Source organism: Antedon mediterranea, chromosome 2 (assembly GCF_964355755.1).
Source record: "Antedon mediterranea chromosome 2, ecAntMedi1.1, whole genome shotgun sequence".
Classification (NCBI taxonomy): Eukaryota; Metazoa; Echinodermata; class Crinoidea; order Comatulida; family Antedonidae; genus Antedon; species Antedon mediterranea.
The window spans coordinates 1,122,325-1,142,706 of NC_092671.1; positions in this window are offsets into that span (position 1 = coordinate 1,122,325).

Consider the following 20,382-nt stretch of genomic DNA (forward strand, 5'->3'; position numbering starts at 1 on the left):
GCGTTAGTTGCCGTAGACTTTGACCTGGTTCACGCCGCGTACTTTTGAGAACGCGCTGTACTATGCGTGAAATCAAACTGATTTCACCACTGGTGCGCGTCGTCGGTTCCCACTTGTGATTACGCAATACAGCACTTTGCGTCGATACGTCGCGGCGTTATGTTGCGTTAAGCCGATTTTCCACTAGGCGAATTGTTCGCGCGAATCGAAAGCGTCATGCTATGCACATGCGTATTCGCGTTTCTGTCTGTCATACTGCCTTCTTCGACGAATTCTAGTTCCTTTGATTTTTCGCTTCAGCGAAATTTACTAGTTCGAATTGTTTCTACTTTTTGCGAAACGAAATATTGCGCAACCAATCAGAGCTCAGGAAATGAGCTATGACGCTTTCATGAGCACTCATGCGAATCGAAATGCTCAGCAACCACGCGATGAACATGAACGTCGCAGCTATTCGCTCATGTAGTGGAAAATCGGTAGCGATTTTTTTCTCTTCGAAACGTTGGATTCGCGCGAACAAATTCGCCTAGTGGAAAATCAGCTTTACGTTCTAGTGGGAACCACGCTTAAGTAATGTGACGCGATAAATCATTAGGTCTAGTTGTGGAAAATGCCAACAATAGCACAGAGCAAAATACTTTACATTGCGTTCTAGTGTAAACCAAACTTTCAAGATGCGCGTAAACTTCAAAGTCACTGTTTTAGTGTGAACGAACTTGAATGTCTTATTGCTCCCAACAAAGGAGCTCTGAACTTAATTCGTAAAGTATTAATAGACTATAGATTATTTTCTAATACTGAATTGTAATATCATCGACTTGAAGGTTAAGAAGTGAAACTTTAAAATATAGTTCTAATATTGACTTTCGACAATCTGCAAGCACTTCCTGATTTAAAGGGGCATAGGCCTATATATTTAAAACATAATATTGCCTCTAGTTTGTTGTTTCACAGAAAAGTGTCCTACATATAACAATACCTACATATTATATATCCAATACATAACAATATCTTCTTCATATCGGAGTTTCAGATGGTGTACATCAATGTAAAACAGGTCATTATTTACTGAGATAAGAGGCAAAATACACATTTTTGTTAAATTAGAATTAAAAACAAGACTTTTTTTTCATGTACACAGTTACATTTTAATGTGTATAAATAATTGAGATAATAATAATAATAATAATATTTATTCGGTCATCAATGTAAAAAATAACCAGGAATAAACCATATACAAGAAAAATACAAATAAACTATACATAACATGAAATATAGTGTTTTGTTAGAGCAGCCTTAAATATTGAAATTGTTTGTGAATCTTTTATGTCATTTGGTATTTGCTCCCATAGTCTAGGAAAGGAAACAAATACAGAATTATGAAAAGTATTGCCTTTCGAATTCCAACGTAAAAGCCTACCCGGACATCTTTCACTAGTTTTAATATACTCATTGAAAGAATGGGGACAGTAACCTTTCAACACCTTAAATCCTAATGAAAGTCTATGTAATTTAAACAAGTCATCAATAGATAATAATTCAAGCACTTTCAACCTATGAAAATAAGATGTGTCCCAGGAACCTTCCTTTCTAAACATTATTATCTTTGTTGCTTTCCTTTGTATACTTTCTATTCTATTAATAATATAATATGTGATTTCTCAAATGGTGCCCACATTGAACAACAGTAGGTAACCACTGGCCATGGAAGTAATAGAGCTTTGTATAAGTTCAACATAGCTAACCAAGACATATTTTTACTACATTTTGAAATGAAACCAAGCAATCTGCTTGCTTTACAACATATATAACTAACTTGTGTATGACACGACAACGAACTATTTACATAAACACCTAGAAATTTGAATTCTGTAACTTTAGGAATATTGTCTGATTCTATGGTATAATCCCAGTTAACTATATCTTTACATCTTGTAATATGCATTACGGCGCATTTGACAGGATTTAAGGGAAGTTTGTTTACATTTGCCCATTTAGCAATTAAATCTAAATCCTTTTGAAGCAATTTACAATCATTATTGTTATAAATAGGACGTGATAATGTGTGATCATCAGCAAATTGAAAAAGTAAAGAAGAAATATATATTTACAATATCACTTACGTAAATCAAAAATAAAAGAGGGCCCAAAACTGACCATTGTGGTACCTACCTCTGAAGTAACATTTACCCACTCTGACTTTTCTCCTCTGTAAATAACCCTTTGGCGTCTATTTGAAAGAAAATCTGTAATCCATGCATTAGTGTTTCCACCAATGCCACAGTTATTAAGTTTCTTAATTAATCTTTTATGAGACACCTTATCAAATGCAGACGAAAAATCAAGAAAAATAATATCAATATTTTTACAGCCTTTAAATTCTGAGCCCTTAATGAAAAACCTTTGAAAGTAAAAGTTCAGTACTATACATTTGTTTAAACCCAAACTGATTTTCTGAAAGGATATTATTATATTATTCCCTCAAACGATAGCAAAGCAATTTCTCAATAATCTTACAAATTATGGGAGTTAAAGACAATGTGTCAGAGATGTGATACATGTATTTAAAAAAACTCTCAGTTCAGATCCAATAAACATATTTATAAACCTATTTAATAAATAAATTGTGAATGTTCCAAATACATAAAACATACTTCAGTTTATGTATGTTACGATCAGAATAACCCAGGCCTATAGCGCGTATACAGTATGTTATCAACATAGGCCTGCGGCAAGGTCAACAACTATGTTATCAACATAGGGCGTGCGGCAAGGTCAACAACTATGTTATCAACATAGGGCGTGCGGCAAGGTCAACAACTATGTTATCAACATAGGGCGTGCGGCAAGGTCAACAACTATGTTATCAACATAGGGCGTGCGGAAGGTCAACAACTATGTTATCAACATAGGGCGTGCGGCAAGGTCAACAACTATGTTATCAACATAGGGCGTGCGGCAAGGTCAACAACTATGTTATCAACATAGGGCGTGCGGCAAGGTCAACAACTATGTTATCAACATAGGGCGTGCGGCAAGGTCAACAACATCCATAGTATAGAAACTTGTACTAATTATACTTTTTTTAAATGTCAATGATTGATTCTCTACAGGAGATTTCATGCTGACCAATGTGACACCACCATCTAAACGTCCTTATCGTGTAGGCGGCAATGACACTTTTTTTGTGTTTTTATCCTATTGATTTTATATCAGAATAAAGAAATAAATAAAAATAAATAAATGAGATCACAACATAAACTGTTTTATATGTATTTATGATATTCATATATGTAGTAAAGAGTCCATGACAAATGATTTCCTCGGATTTGCACAAAAAAAATGTATTTATTAAATACAAAGAAGTTGTCTAGCCTTGACACTATACGTTATCTTCAAATGTATTCTGCCTATGGGAGCCTTTTGCAACAAGAAACGGTTGCAAAATGTCAAACGATTTGATTTACAACTAATCTTATGTTTTGACGTTTCCAAATGTTTTCCACAGTTCCCTTGAACTTTCAACCAATGATACATATAATTGATGTATTTGATAAAATACACATTTTTATCCGTGCGTTCAAACACTGATAAGATACGCGCGCGTGAACGTTAGTATGACACAAATTTAAACATTATCATTATTCAAAGCCGCATTTGCATTCAAAGTGTTTGGCAAAGCTTTCCGAATTCTAAACCTTTGGTAAACTTTTTTTTTTCAGAAATAATGTCAGCGTCAGTGTCAAATTGAATTCTTACCAATGGTATAAAGTTAAGTATATCCGAAATATTTGTGATATTCATATGATACAATTTAAAATACCGATTAAATGGAAATGACTAAACGTCGTATGGTAATAATCCTCACTTCTGATCGAATGTAGAATTAATTTGGTGATCGAGTGTGGAATTTAAAATCAATACACTAATAGCTCATTTTACCGTGGCTTTTGATTAAATTATGATCGTCGCATAAGTATATATTTTACATGTGTTAAATGCATGATTTTTTTTTATGCGAAACAGAATTTGTTTGTTTTTTTTTATCTCACGATGACCTTATTTATGGTATTCAGTTGGAATTTATAATTATTGAAATAATTTAAGATATTCAAAGTCAGATGAACATATCTTGATTCATTTTCGTAATTTCTTAAATAACAATAATCTTTAACTTTTGAAACGGCTGAATGTACATGTCATTAGTAATGTTAAGATTAATATATTCACGCTGAACGATGATACACAAAAGAACATTTAACATTCGACGCTAACATAAGTTGTGTTTTAACTAATGTTGTCCTGTCAATAAGTCAGAGGGAGAGAGAGAGTTTTTGCGCACGTGCAATGAGCTTTGATTACACTCATCGATTCTGCTCAGCAGACACCTCATTGAAATCAGGGGTCTCTTTCTTCGCTGGACAGTTGCTAGAAACATCTCACCATCATCATTCTCTATGACAACATTTAACATTAATATCATCCGAACAGTATGGAATGTTCAATTCGTAAATCATAAACAGTATCAAATCATCACCAGTCGAATTGCAAACAAAACAGGCCTTATAATAAATACTTTTATTTTTATAGTATAATATTAGAGGGATGGTAAGCTGCTATGACGTCATAAAAATGGGTGAATTCAGTCAAAAAATCTAATATTCCTTGGTTTGGTAGATTGAAACAACAGCAGATGTGTTTGTTTGTGGTAGATTTTTTTTAGTACAGTATGTAAAAAATTTTAAATGATATACAAAACAGTAGGTTTACAACTACTTTCCTAATATAACATATTTTATTGAATTTAAATCAACTAGATGAGGACAGAAATCTCTCGCCCACACACAGGTTCACACCAATTCACAACTATGTCGATAAATACATTTTTTTGTATAGGCCTGTTACGTTCTATAGTTACACGAAACTGTTACTATTATAGTTTAAATCAATTTCAATATACAGTAGGCCTACAATGAAACTAAAATCAATACATGTAATTCTTTTGAGAAATGCATCTTTAAAAAATATTAGTGTTTTAACCATAATTACGATTGATTTAAGTTATCGATGTGCATATTAAGTAGTCAGAGTAGCATGTCAGTCATTGGAATCGTTACACGCGCGCGTTCAAATGTTGATGTTAACGGTGCAGATTCTCACGCGCGCGTTCAAATGTTGATGATAATGGTGCAGATTTGCACGCGCGCAAATGTTGATGATATGGTAAGCTTTGTGTCTCATGATATCTTTACTTCACTTTAGAGATTGTATTAATTTGTATGGCTTATAGTTGTACACTTGTATTAATGTAGGCCTCTAATTAGATTAAAATTAAATTAAAATTTCAATTAAAGTATCATTATTATATTAAAATATCACATTACTGTATGAACCTATACGAAATGTACATATTTTGTTGAACAGTGCGCATTAGAGACGGTGGCTTATTTTACAATCAATCGAAGTGCTTAATAATGCTAACGCTAATCATTGCCCTCAATAAATGTACATTATTTTGTTAGTTTGAATATTTAAAAATAAAACTGTGTTACGAGTACTAAATACTTCTATTCTACATGAGACGAAAAACAAGATAAATTGCGAAAGAGATCAAAACGTCGGCCTTAACTATCAAAGCTATCCATTACCCGATTATTTTAGAAAATAAATGGATATAAATCAAGTGTAAACAGACATTTTCTGAAAATTATTTCGTAATGAAGAGAGTCCTACCTTTTGATCGTTAACATCCTCCATGTCTGTGAAATGCGAGAACAATCTTTCCAGCGTCAAAAACTTATTTAACGGCTTCGCCCTTGCTTCCGTAATTCATTCCATTTATTCCCATGAATATGGAAATATTCCAGGGTTACTCTTTGATTGTCAATAATAATATTTACATATCAATTGCGTTTAGGGAACGTTGAAAACGCGTTGTAACGCAACAAATGCGTTTGTTATACTTCACGATGGCAGAATAATAATTGTATCCATCTTATCATCTAAAAACATCATTTCACTTTCTTAAGCAGCAGTCAAATAAGTTACTTTCCAAACATCAAAAAGAAAATAATATAGGCCTAGAGATGTTGGTAAGAGAAAGAAATGTCTACTTGTAATTTTTTTTCTCGGTTCTAAAAAAAGGCGTCCAACAGCGGACAACGAATACTCCTCTGCTGTCAATGCTGCTAGATGGTGGACCACAGGAGTATTTCAATACGCATGCGCATGTCTGGATCATTGACAAATGACTTTCTCAATTTGAACACCATATTTAGTTTAGCTGTAAAGTAGGCCAATTGTAATAATAAAAATCCATAGAAATTGTACAATTATTTCCGTTTTTTATTGACGAGATGAATATTGCATTAATAATTGCAATTGTATATTAGTTATATTACCAATTTTGTACGCAACGCAATTGGGTGTTGTTGTACGCGCAACGCAAAAGAGTTTACACTAATCAAAGCGCGACAGCTCGGATGATCCACGCGCTGTGATTGGTCGAATCTTGCGTGACACTTACGCACGTCCTTGCGTTGTGATTGGGCAAACTTACGTTGCGCTTACCTACTTCTTTGCGTTGGGTCCTAAATGGGAAATTTTCCAATTTATAATTAGCAATGTGTTTTAACAGAAAAGGATAGGCCTACTATAACAATGATAAAGGCATTTGAACGAATTACATATAATTAACGTTCTTTTGGTTGATTTAACCATTAACATGGACGCTAATTTATAATTCATCATTTAACTATAGAAAATTAAGTACAACAAAAAGGAAAGAGTCAAATGAAATTATTTCAAGAAAAATAGTTTCATCATACTCGAAAAAAGTCATAGAATCACAAAATGGTTGTTAAATGATATCAGCGATAATGAGATGATTATGATTAACAATGTGAGGCTATAAATGTGACAAATTATCGTCTGCCGATTAATCATATTACAATTTACGAGGAGAAAACTAAGCTAGATATGTTACTCTATGTTCTCGCTAACACAACTGCTGGCCAGGCATAACGCACGAGCGCATATCATAATCATGGCCGCACGCACGGTTGAAGATCTAAGCCTCAATAACATCTTTCAGTAGTTATATCAATTTGCTTACTAACTTCCCTGCATGCTTTTGTAAACAAAGAATATTTGTTAATGGCCCTGGTGGTACTGTCACCCTAATACAAGTAGGTCCACTTCCCCGTCCACTTCAGACTGGTTGCTGACGTATTTTTATAAATTAAAGCAGAGGCCACTAAACCTTGGTTTTCACTAGGACGCAACGCAATGACGTAGTCGCGACGCATGACAAGATCGTGTTCAGATAATCCATCATGTCAAATTACTTGCACTGTCTACACTATCAAACTTTATGTCAACAAAATGTGATGCGCCCATATATGGACACGATGATGTCATATTACTACCACATTTGGTCATATTTCTATGGTCAAATTAGTTGCTTGTGTAGACAGACAGAGCTTTTCGTCGTCCTTGCGCTGCGTCCAAAGTGGAAACCAAGCTTACACAGCCAATTAGAAACATTCAATTAGTTCACATTTTATATACCTCCTTTCATTCCCACTGACATAAAATAGGCTAAAATGGTTATATTAGGCCTACACAGCAAACAGCCGTGTTGGTCATTAGATATGTTGATGAACTAAACATACGATGTCTACGAGTATTTTTGTAATGTGTTTACCGTGTGCTGAAAGAAGTACGGAGCACCTTCGACGACATTGTTGTGATATTGATGCTGGTAATATTGGAACACAGTTCTACCTATTACCGAAAAAGAAAAGCATCATGAACATTTATGAAATGTTTAGGTTTAGATGGGGTATGTAGATGTGCACAACGTCGTCAAGGACGTGACCTAAGTACCGTAAACAACGCCACTGCCTAGTTCACACGGAAGGGCGTACGATACGCTAGCCTTACATCGTACGTGTGAACATAATAATAAACCGAGGATGTCAAAGTAAGGCAGAAGGGGATTGTATTGCATGTCACTAGGGCGGGTACGTTATATAAGAAGACCTCACCATCCGATTAAAATAGTGTTGATAGTTATTTTGCCATTAGGTTTATACTTATTTTTAGGTTCGTTCTGCTCCTCCACATAATTATTTGTAGACCGATAGTTCATCGTAGGCCAATGATATAAATTTGTCTTTGATGATGTGCTGGTTTTATTACCCTTTTACCATACCAATGCATAATTGTTTCCCGATATAACCCGACATATATTCTTGAGTTTCTCGTTAAATATCGGCAAAATGCGTCTGATATGTCTAACGAATAAATGTAATACTATATAAACGTGTTACTAACTTACTGCTATTATTTCCCTTTCATCATACGTGTAACCGTGGTCCTGTTAATGAAAACATTCCCTTGCCAGTTTTAAATAACTCGTAATGATTCATAAAAAGAAAGATTATATCGTATTAAAATTTAGAGCATACTGGAATTCTATATGAAAGTTTCATTTTTGACAAATTTGATGTTCAGTTATATTAATATAGCGCCCTCTATAACAAAAGAAACCAACTTTTAAAACAAAGAACTCTCTCCCCTAAGTGAGAACTTCCCCTAAGTGAGAACTCTCTCCCGGTAGGCGGCGACATGCAATACTATTATTTTGACATTCAGTTGATTTCACTAAAGCAGACACACATACACATACAAACAATATATATACTGTATATAATAATGACCGATGTATTTTGGTCACATATTATAATAGAAGATTACCATAAAACTGTTTATTACGCCATAAATATCATTGGATGGCGCTGTTTACGTTTTTCTTCATGGTTGTAGTATGGACAAACGCAATTTAATTATTTAAGATTAATACAAGGTATAAAATATAAGTCTATCTATTGCACGTCTTTTTTATAATTGAGCTAGGAACAAATAAGAAATATGTAGAGATGTACTAAGGATATGTAGGCATGTCTCCATCAGTGTACTGTAAGGTATAAAAACACGGTGCAATAAAGTATTGAATTGAACTACAGAGTCCCGTACAGAGTGTATCGTTGTAAAGTTTGTAGTACAGTACTATTAAATTTAGATTCATTAATACGTCAGCTGCTTCCGGCAAGGTTTTTTTCATTATTGTTCAGAGGTCGTATAATTTTGGCGGGAAACTTATTGCTTACCTGGGATATGGAAAGTAGGGTGCAGGTCAAACCAGTGATTTGTTCCTAATCTGCTGTTATGTGATATTATTAAGTACCGTATGTTACCTATGAAGGAAGCCATGTATAATGCCTCCAGGCGGACATTGCTTGCTAGCCCACTCACCCCACTGATCAAGGCCAATATTCCCGCCTAAATAGGATTCGGCAATCTGGCATAGAATCCACCGAGTTAAATCAGTAATAATAAATCGTTGGATTCTTTATTTGTATTACAATGTTTTAAATCACGGAATCTCTTGTTTTCAAACAACAGAACACGTATTGAATTCGGACTTTTTTTATACAGTATATTAAAATCAAATCAACATTTTATTTCTTTCAAATCCAATAAAATTCACATTTTTTTTCTTCTTTTTTTGTGAAATTAAAACCAGCGTGAAATTGAAAATCAAAGAAAGTATCAAATGTCCTTTTTTAAATAAAAAAGAGAGAAAGAAATACAAAAAACTATGTGACTCTCTCGTTATTATTTAAAGTACTAAACTCCGCCGCCCGTCAAATGGTACCCACCCAACATTTCGAAAAAAAATATGAACAAAATATTTAGTTTTTTGCCTCTCATGCCTTGGTGTTTTTTTAAAAATAGTTTTTTGTTTGTTTCTTGTCTTCCAAAATAAAAACAGGGGACGTGACTTAACTGTTGACTATCAAGTCAATGTTACCATCACAATATAATGGCGTTTGGACGTGACTTAACTGTTGACTATCAAGTCAATGTTACCATCACAATATAATGGCGTTTTATTAAATTATAACTATAAGAAAAAAATGGGTTGTACACACTAACCGGTTAGACTGTCATTATTTCCAAGGTACAGTGTTGCTGCAGGAAATCGACATTCCTATATGCTGTGTTTACGGGGCATTGACAGTTCATGGTCGCGCCGCCAAGACACTCTGGTTGGTTTCCATCATCTATGAGGAGCCAAAATGACAATACTAATTGCGGTTTAGTCGACCCTAACATTTAAACGAATTAAAAGCATGATATGCATTGGCCTACATCTACTTATAAACATATATACTTTATTATTTTGCTATTTCAAACATAAAATGATAGCAGATTCGGTAGACAATGTTATACCACTACTGCTATGGGGCGGCGCGATTCCTGAGTGAAATTGCCACAAAATAAGAACATAATTATTATGGACATTTTGAAAATTGTGATTAATTAATACTGGAACCTAGAAACAATAAAATAATCATGCATGGAAACACAACCTGTATACTAGCTAACACAACCTGATACTAGCTAACACAACCTGTATACTAGCTAACCTCTGAACTAAACGGAACTGGTTCGTAAAATACACCTTTTATTTGACCCTGGTTCAGTATCCTTTTGATTACTTACCTGTCTGTCTGTATGTCCGTATTTTCCTCTCTATCTACTGAATTCTGGTTCTGTTGTAAAGATACGGTATTTTGATTCTCAACACTTAAACATATAACATTATTATTCACTATAAATGAGCTTTAAGTGATATCGTTCCAGTGACGTCATTGTAATTGTATATATGATTAATGATGTCTATTTTAATTTGTTTGTTTTTATCTTTATACTGGGTGACCTCTTCAGTCAAAGACTGATCTCCCAGAGGGCCCAGTTGGTGATCAGTGGCTGTGATGTACTAATACACCAGGGTAACCCCCTACTCGTCTCGAAAGATGTACTAGGTTCTTTATAGTGAAACTCTATATTTTTTCATGAAATCTTTTTTTTTTTTGTTGTTGTTGTTGTTGTTGTTGTTGTTGTTGTTTTTGTACTGTAATTGATAACTTGTGTAATGGTATAAATAGTTTTGTAGTAAGTAACGGCCTTGTGAAAAACACCAATATGGTGATTCAAGTGTTGCATCCGTTTTTAAATAAAGTTGTTATTATTATAGTGCACACGAGCTAGATGTGTACACTGGACCTACGGTTTATAGTCCTTATCCGAGAAGACTCGTTCTACCACCAGAACCATGGAGTGAGTGAGCCTCGAACCCCTGCCGATGTTGGCTACGTGATTACGGTTCCACTGTCTTAACCGCTCGGCCACTCACTCACTTTCCACTGTCTTAACCGCTCGGTCACTCACTCACTCAATACACATCTTCATTTGCTGATTGTAACAAAAATATGTTTAATATTATAATATATTAATAATATACCACATTTATATAGCGCCCTTTTCATGAATAAACATGCTCAACAAAGGCGCTTTACATAAAATACATCACAATAACTGTACAAAATAAACAATGATTCAAAATTACATAGATATATAAAAATATTGATGCAATTTTAAAATAAATCTATTTACAAGGTAGTGCATTTAGATTTCGCTTTCATTATTTTTTAGGTCAAAATTGTGAATGAATACAGCCAAGGCCAAATAATCTGTAACTCGACCCTGGGCTGCTTCAGACGTTTCTTCAATCTCCGTTCAAATTTTCACTAAAATTAATGACGATTTCTCCATCTGTATGTACTATAAAAATGAACAATTTATTTTATTATGGACGTACTGAACCAGTGATGGCGGGAAACCGAGTAATTTGGGCACTGTACAGGTACGTATTTGGGTTTCACAATTACTAGGCCTACTGTAAAAATAATTTATAAATGAAGTAATTAAATATATTGTTTAATAATGCTAAAATCTGTTAAAAAGGATTGATTAATATCAATTAAATAATACCATAATAATCGGGCTTGATTATAACGAACTTGACGCGCGCGTACGTCAAACTCGGATAGGCCTACAGGTTTTTTGTTCTACTTGTTTTTGGCACAGTGCAATACACTGTTATTAGTAGTACCTGTATTAGACCTCAGTGTATTACCCAGGCTGCTAGCAATTGGGAAAAAAATTGTCAAATGCCAAAAGCTCCCTCCCCTGGGTCGGGAAATGTCTCCGTTTTACACCCAGTATCCCGGATTCTTGAGAGGAAAATATAACCTATGAACGAAACATGATCCAATGTTTATACCAATTTTAACAGATGTTTAATTCCACAAAAACATTGGACCACCGAGAAAGACAAAACGAAATCAAGGTAACGAATTTTCCCCAATACAACCGTGAAAATATATAGGCCTAATGTACAGTATTACAATACTATCAGGGAATAGTGAAATGCCTAAGTTATACAGTATAAAGACATGGGTTGCCAATGTAGAAACATTATCTTGAATCATCTTAGTTATGCGGATGATCTTGTTCTACTTGCCCCCTCAGTTGCTGGTCTCCAGCAATTGGTACATGTTTGTGAAGAGTTTTCGCAAGAGAATGATGTTTTATTTAATGATAAGAAATCTTTTTGTATGTGTTTCTGTCCTCGTACTTGCAAACTTGAAGATAATTCTATTACTAAACTTTTTGGTAAAAAACTTGCTTATGTTGAGAAAGGTACCTTGGTCATTCTTATGTGTGATTGCAGTGATGAGGCTGACATTCAAAGTCAGTACAGATCTTTATGTATTAGAAGCAACTCACTCAATCGCAAATTTATGAAATGCTCTACCAATGTTAAATGTTGTCTCTTTAGATCTTACTGTATTAATATGTATTGTGCAGCCCTTTGGTGTAACTATGAAGAATATTAGATCTCTTAATGTATGTTACAATAATGCTTTGCGCCGTATACTTAATGTCTCTAGAAGTAGTAGTGCCAGTGCAATGTTTATTGAACATGGTGTCCCTTCCTTTAATGAGTACATGCGAAAATCTACCATGGTTCTATGCAACGTATGTTGAATAGTGGTAACATCCTTGTTGCTTTGTGTTTGCAAAAATATGCTCCATAACTCCAAAATGTATTGTAGATGGAGAAGCATTCTATATACTTAAGTTTAGAGTTTACGATTTTTTTTTTTCTGTTTATACGTTTATTAATATGGATGATATTTCCGAAATAAAAAGAAATTGAAATTGAATTGACATGTCAACAGTTTACTTTCTAAAACTCATTGTACATGCATGTGGTTAATCTAAACTCATTGTACATGCATGTGGTTAATCTAAAATTCGGAAACAAACTAAGAATAGATATTGTATACTTTTACATCGGTTAAAGGTGAATGTCTTTTGTCAAATTGTAGTGAACAATCCTGAGAACCGTGGCATTTCTCACACCTGCTTAAGCTTGCCTTTCAGCTGGTGAAAGCATTGTATTTTACACAAATATTCCTGCACCTTTAATCCCTTGAATAATTATTCATTCAATCTTCTTTTACTCTTCAAGGATAACAACAAGGTGAAATTAGGGTGTCTTTATTTATTTTTTTCACAAACACGTTTGCAAAAACTACATTTTTACCTAACAATTAACAATAAATATATACAACATCTTTAACAATTGTTGTGAACAGAGTTTATTTCGTAACATTATGATCATAGTCTGTGATATCGAATTACAGTAAATGCATTTGAATAAAAAACTTAGACACCCCTATTGTCATAATGGACGTGACCAATCAAAGCAAATAGATTTGCGAGCCATTTTGTAAAATCTTAACACCAGTCAGTTGGAAGTGATTAAGGAGGACGCCGTTTGGTTCCAACATTGCTGCTACTAAACCATCGAGAGAGGTGAGAGCAAGTTTCCTTTATTAATAGTGTTTTAAGTTTTGTTTTCTTGGTTTAATCAATGTTTGAGTACATGTTTGGTGTGACTTAAATGTTAACTCTGGTTATTGTTTGCGATTTTATTGGAATTATAGGCTTATGATAAAAAAAATGTGATGCAAAACTTCAAACAATTCTGTGACGTTTGCGGTTTGTCATTTTATTTTGCGGCAAGTCCTGTTCAGTTTTATAAATGGTTTTCAATTTCTACTTTTTTTCATTTTTCATCTGCCATTGCTATAGTATACAGATATGTAGGTTTTTAAAACAACAAAAAACGTGGTCTTATTTATACCTCTTAAATGCCTTTTGATTGGAAACTGTATAAAGTAGTCAACAATAATGTAGTTATACATACATTAACACCGAATTTGGAGTCGTAAATCAAATATTTGAGTATATAACCAAACAATTAAGCTATAGAAACCAAACAATTAAGCGAACACAACCGCCTTTTGTGTTCAGACATTTTCGCGCCAATTTGCTTATTTGGCGCACATGTTCGTAGAGTATAAGTTTATATTACGCTCTTTTGCTTTACTAAACAATTTAAAAAAAACTTTGCAGTTACAAATAAAATATACACCTTATTTAATATAAACCATTGTTTTTGTCGTGTCAGTTTTCTGTTTTAAATAGGTTACTGTCCCGGTGGTCGTAGAATGGAGATTATTTGTATAGAAGTGTGCTTTACTCAAATAACCTTGTGAATGACAATTGTTAATCAAATTTAACATTGTTTAATCTTGCGGTCATGCGTTCCAATGCAAAGTTAATGGATATCCGGGGTAACGAATTTCTACTTAAAAATCCTGACACTACATTCCAATGGTTCATTAAATAACATAGTGTATAGTTTGTTCTACTGGCCTCTATAATAACAATCTTGTATATTATAATTTGATACAAGATCGTTGCTTACAATACGGTTCAATACTCTTGGATCAAACAATGGTAATATGATTTGTTTTAGGAACAGAATGGCAGCTTGTCGGATGTCCGCTTCTTATTCAATGGCTAGTATTTATCGAGGAGCCAGTTGTTTGAAATACTACGTCTGGAGAATATGCAGTGATGATAAGTATTTTTTTTTCCAGATTGTTTCTTTTCTTCCCTTTGTTCTTTAACTTGCTTGTATCAAACCTCATCACACATTGCTTAATGTTGAATAGAAACATGGACCTAGGGCTAGGTCCATGGCAGCAAAATACTATACTACTACACAGAATACTCATTATGGAATTGCATTAAGCTCATACTTAATAATTATCTTTGTGGACACTTACTTACTTTAGCACGTACTTTAGTGTACTGTAGTTATCTTCGTCTTGAATTCAACATCTAGTTTCTTCAGTTTTTAGTTGAATGTTCTTTGAAATGGGTCGACTGGTAGGTCTGTATGAGCGCAATGTTGGCAATTACGGTAATATTGCACTCGTCCCGGCCTGCTGGTTGCCGCCAAAACACATCTTCTGTCGTCAACTACTCCACTTCGTTCTACTTGCACCATATCTACGATTTTCAGTCTTCAAATTGTTTTTTTTAAGCGATCGCTTTTGATCAACCCGCCCGTAAATTAAAATTTAAAAAACGCACATCATAATCTATTGTCGGATTGTGTGATGTTAATAAAAAAAACTTCCTATCCTGCCTATAAAACGCAATCTAAAGCATCTGGAGTCTATATAATATTCTCAGTTGCTGACGAACCAGGAATACGACTTAATACGAAAATTAATTCACTTATTTACTTGTCGTACATTGAACCCGATTTGCCGCCATTTTCTTTCGTGTACGCACGGGCCAATGCTATCGGCTAAATATCTGCATGGATAGTCTGCAAAGGCTTATGGAATACATTTGTATTCGTCGGTTTAAGCGCTGAATAGAAATTTATTTTGGCAGTGTAATTGGTTCCACATGATCGTCCCCGTTGTGTGTTGGCGTCTTACGTTGTGTTTAATACCCAACGCTGTTAACTATTTAAATAATACCATATGCAAGAAGAACAGTAAATCTATATACTATTGTCAACTCTTGTCACATTATAATAACCATAAAGAAACGCTTTTAAACGTTTTCACAAAAAGAGGTTTCTCACAATTTGTATATGCCCAAAGGTGTTTGTGACCTTGTGGTGAGTACGCCCAACGTGGCCCAATAAACCAGAGAATTCCATCGCCTTATAATTAATCTTGCATGTTGATACAGTTTGAGCGGGAAAAACATCTGTTTTGCTGATGGATGCAAACGTGGCACACTAGTTTAGTACATTTTGCTAGATGACTCGTGTATGGAAACTCAGTGTTGAACAGTTTTAGATGGTTAAAACGCAAACAGTAATATATAAACCATTGCTATAACGCTATAGTGAAAATATATATACAGTTTTTACATAATGCCTTTCAATCTCGACGAGGGAAAATGTAGAAAAATGACTTATGGTATATTCCATTATCTTGATGGGTAACCATCAACAGGTAAATGTTTTTTTAAAGATATATTGTCCCTTTGACTAATTAAAAAAAAATAAAAAATAATAGATTTCGAAAAAAGGTGGGTCATTTTGAAGTATCATAATAGTTATTAACTATCACAAAAAAATTTTCGGAAAAACAAAATTTTACTGAAATACAGACGTTTTTTTGTTAAAAAAATAACTTTGACTTCCAGTCAAAGTTTTCAATCAAAACATATCCCATAATGAAACGCGCTTGTTTGGCTACTCTGTATGCATAATCATAAAACTTCCTCATGATCTGTGTGAAAATACCTTCTTAACCGTGACAAGTTGTAAACAATCCTAATTTAGCAAATGCATAATGCGTACTCATGGTTTGAAATCTTTGTTTACTTTCGCTCGTGACGATTTTCCAGATGAAATTTAATCAAACTAATTTACCTGTTAATTACGTAAACTTGTTGTTTTTGGCTCAAATTTTCGACTTAAAGTGAATAACTTTAATATTACTTTGATATGGCCACTTTAAATTTAGAATATTTTGACCTTCATTTTTTTGTGTTTAAAAGGACAATACATCTTTAATAGTTTCAACATAGGGGTCCGATTGTAAGATAAATCAAAGCTAGAACATTAAATACTCGTTTGATAGATGAACTCTTGGACTTAAATTATGGCTTTAGAGTGTATCCAGCAGTCATTTTCGATTGGAATGAAATGATCCTTGAAGCTTCATGCAAGAAAGTGTACATGATACACTATGAAAAAATTCTGTGAAATAAGTTAAAAATGAAGACGTCTACCGTACATACTGCAGACAATTCATCACATTATGCAACTAACCGCAGAAACCATACCATGCTGTATCATGCTCTCGTGGGAGTGAGTGAGCGGTGCGGTATGGGGAAATACCACACACGTCCTCATACCGCTCACCCCCATACAGCCTACATAACGTTCTAAGCTATTTTATTGGACGTGATCTATCTTAAATGCTTGATGTTTGTTTACTTTGAAACCACAAGATGAGTTTGATAGGTCTTGACATGTACTATGCTGTGATTTTCATAAAGTCAAGTATTGCACTTGTCCCGGCCTACCGAATTCAACTAACGGACAACTATGCTCTTCTTCTTCACACAACTTCTTGTCTTTTCGCTTCAAATATGTCAAATTAATTAAGGATGCGTCGACTGTTGACGTGTAGGTCGGGATGTATGCGATGTTTGTAACATTTAATTTAATATTGCACCCCTCCCGGCCTTCATGTCATAAGTCCGCTCAACTTCTCTTTTGTCTCACTATAGCCTGTCGTCCTACCGATTTCGACGACGTATACACAGACGCCGACAATTTTCAGTTCGTAGGCTTATTTAATACGCCAAACGATGTAAGTAAAAATAATTGTTTTCTAATTAAAGGCTAGGTGCGGGCAAAAAATTCCAATAATTATCGATCTATAGTTTCTCATATGTTTCATAATTGTTCGGATTTTATTTGTGTTACAATAGCTTATTGAAAATAAGCACTTATCAGTGGGGGATACTAGTTCAAATTACACACTAAAATTCCTATTGTATTTGTACACACATTTTGTAAATAGAATGGCATTTTAAAAAGCTATGAAATATAAACGGTGACAATGGTGTGGTAAAAAATGTTATCAGATGACTAAATATTGAATTTTACATTTGTTATTGTTATATTCAACTTCAGATTTTTATTTTCATGCTATAGCAAAAATTATCCACCGTATATCCACCCTCTTTTTTCATTTTCTAGGGAGTCACCAGACATTTTATTACATTAGGTTAAACTACTTAACTACTGAAAAAAGTCTTCCTGGTTTTTATGGCAGAATTTTGCCAAATTTTGTATTTGACCATAATAAGGGAAATTCATGTTTTTTCGTCTTCATTTCTGTTACAAATATTTGATTTATGTACAGTTAACCAGATATTATATTTAAAATTCATGCCTGTACCTGTATCTGTTGGAAAAGCAGTACCTCTGCAATAGGTGTACGGTAAAATTAATATGTATTGTATTATTAAAATGAGGGAACTAAAATCTACCAAACTGGTGGACTGGTAATAACTTATCAATGAAACGCCAACTAGAAACGAGGTATTTCAAAGTTTTCTATAAAACGCCAATAGGATAAACTCGTTATCCAATTGGCGTTTCATAGAAAACGTTTAATATTCTATAATGAAATAAGATAAAACCAAACATAGCTTGTGAACACCCGTCATTCAATATACAGTAGTAGTACAATGTTTTTTTAGACCGTTTTGGCACTACAAGTTGTCAAGTGTTTCCGTGTATTCATAATTGGTAATGGAAAACTAATTATTCTAAAAATAAAACGCCAATGATTGTGAATGGCTTTATTCCACCAAGGCAAACTTTACCGGATTTTTGAATTATTTAACCATTCATAAGACTATTTGTGAGTAGGCATCTACCTTGATATTTTTCACAGTTTGGACGGGAGAGAATGTTCGTAAAAACTAAAATGTCTACAAGTTCAATGGAAACTGGCAGAATCAACGTTAACCTGTGAACTCTTCTACAAAATGACCAATCACAAGCCTCGATTCGAATTATCTGCGCTTTTATCAGCCTAATGGGAACTTGTTTCGCCGTTGATACAGTATTAATATTGTACATAAAAGGTCGCACTCCCAATCCGTAATTGTTAATCATTTTAGGAACTTTACTGTAGGTCTACATTCATTTTAGGAACTTTACTGTAGGCCTACATTCATTTTAGGAACTTTACTGTAGGCCTACATTCATTTTAGGAACTTTACTGTAGGCCTACATTCATTTTAGGAACTTTACTGTAGGCCTACATTCATTTTAGGAACTTTACTGTAGGCCTACATTCATTTTAGGAACTTTACTGTAGGCCTACATTCATTTTAGGAACTTTACTGTAGGCCTACATTCATTTTAGGAACTTTACTGTAGGCCTACATTCATTTTAGGAACTTTACTGTAGGCCTACATTCATTTTAGGAACTTTACTGTAGGCCTACATTCATTTTAGGAACTTTACTGTAGGCCTACATTCATTTTAGGAACTTTACTGTAGGCCTACATTCATTTTAGGAACTTTACTGTAGGCCTACATTCATTTTAGGAACTTTACTGTAGGCCTACATTCATTTTAGGAACTTTACTGTAGGCCTACATTCATTTTAGGAACTTTACTGTAGGCCTACATTCATTTTAGGAACTTTACTGTAGGCCTACATTCATTTTAGGAACTTTACTGTAGGCCTACATTCAATAACAGCAAAATAATTATTTCTCTTTATTATATGCGAGAAAGTAAAATCTTACCACGTGTTATGGATTACTTTTCTTTTTGTTAGTAATGCTGTATTAGTAAATTAAACTTTTGATTTGTTGGTTTAAAATAATAAGGTATTAAACAGACTGTCTTATGGACATTCTAAAACAAAGTGATATTCATTTTTAACCTTGTTGTATTTTGTATATATTCTGTGAATGTTTTGGAAACAATACGGGAAGTAAATCCAGTTTAATGTAATGGGTTATCCAGAAGTTATGTAGCAGTTTGCCAACCATAGTGGTATATTACCATGGCAATGACCCAACTCCCTTGATGGTGTAGTGACGCAGTCATCATAAAACTCTACTCGGAAATCTAACCTTGTTTTTATAAAAGAAAGCTGCTCTCAAAATATACTCTTGATATGATTTTGGCAGGTACCAACCGATCGATCATTTGCCTGAAACTGTAGCTCTACAGTTTCAGGCCAGTTACGTGCGTTTAATTGTGTAATTCGATGACATGAAATACATTCACGTACAGTAGTGTAGTTTGCAACCTTTTCCAAGAATTGTCACCATACGGTTTGAGACTGGCAAACAATCCATCTTATCTACTTGAGCAATTGAAACACTCGACATGTTATGCTCCATTCAATGTGCTTACAGTTTTCCCTCTGTATTGAAAATTTATTTAAATTACCGTAGCAATTCAATTTTAATACATTACCGTACCCGTTATTTGCGTGTGTCGTCATTTGGTGTACGCGTATGTGACCCGCGCC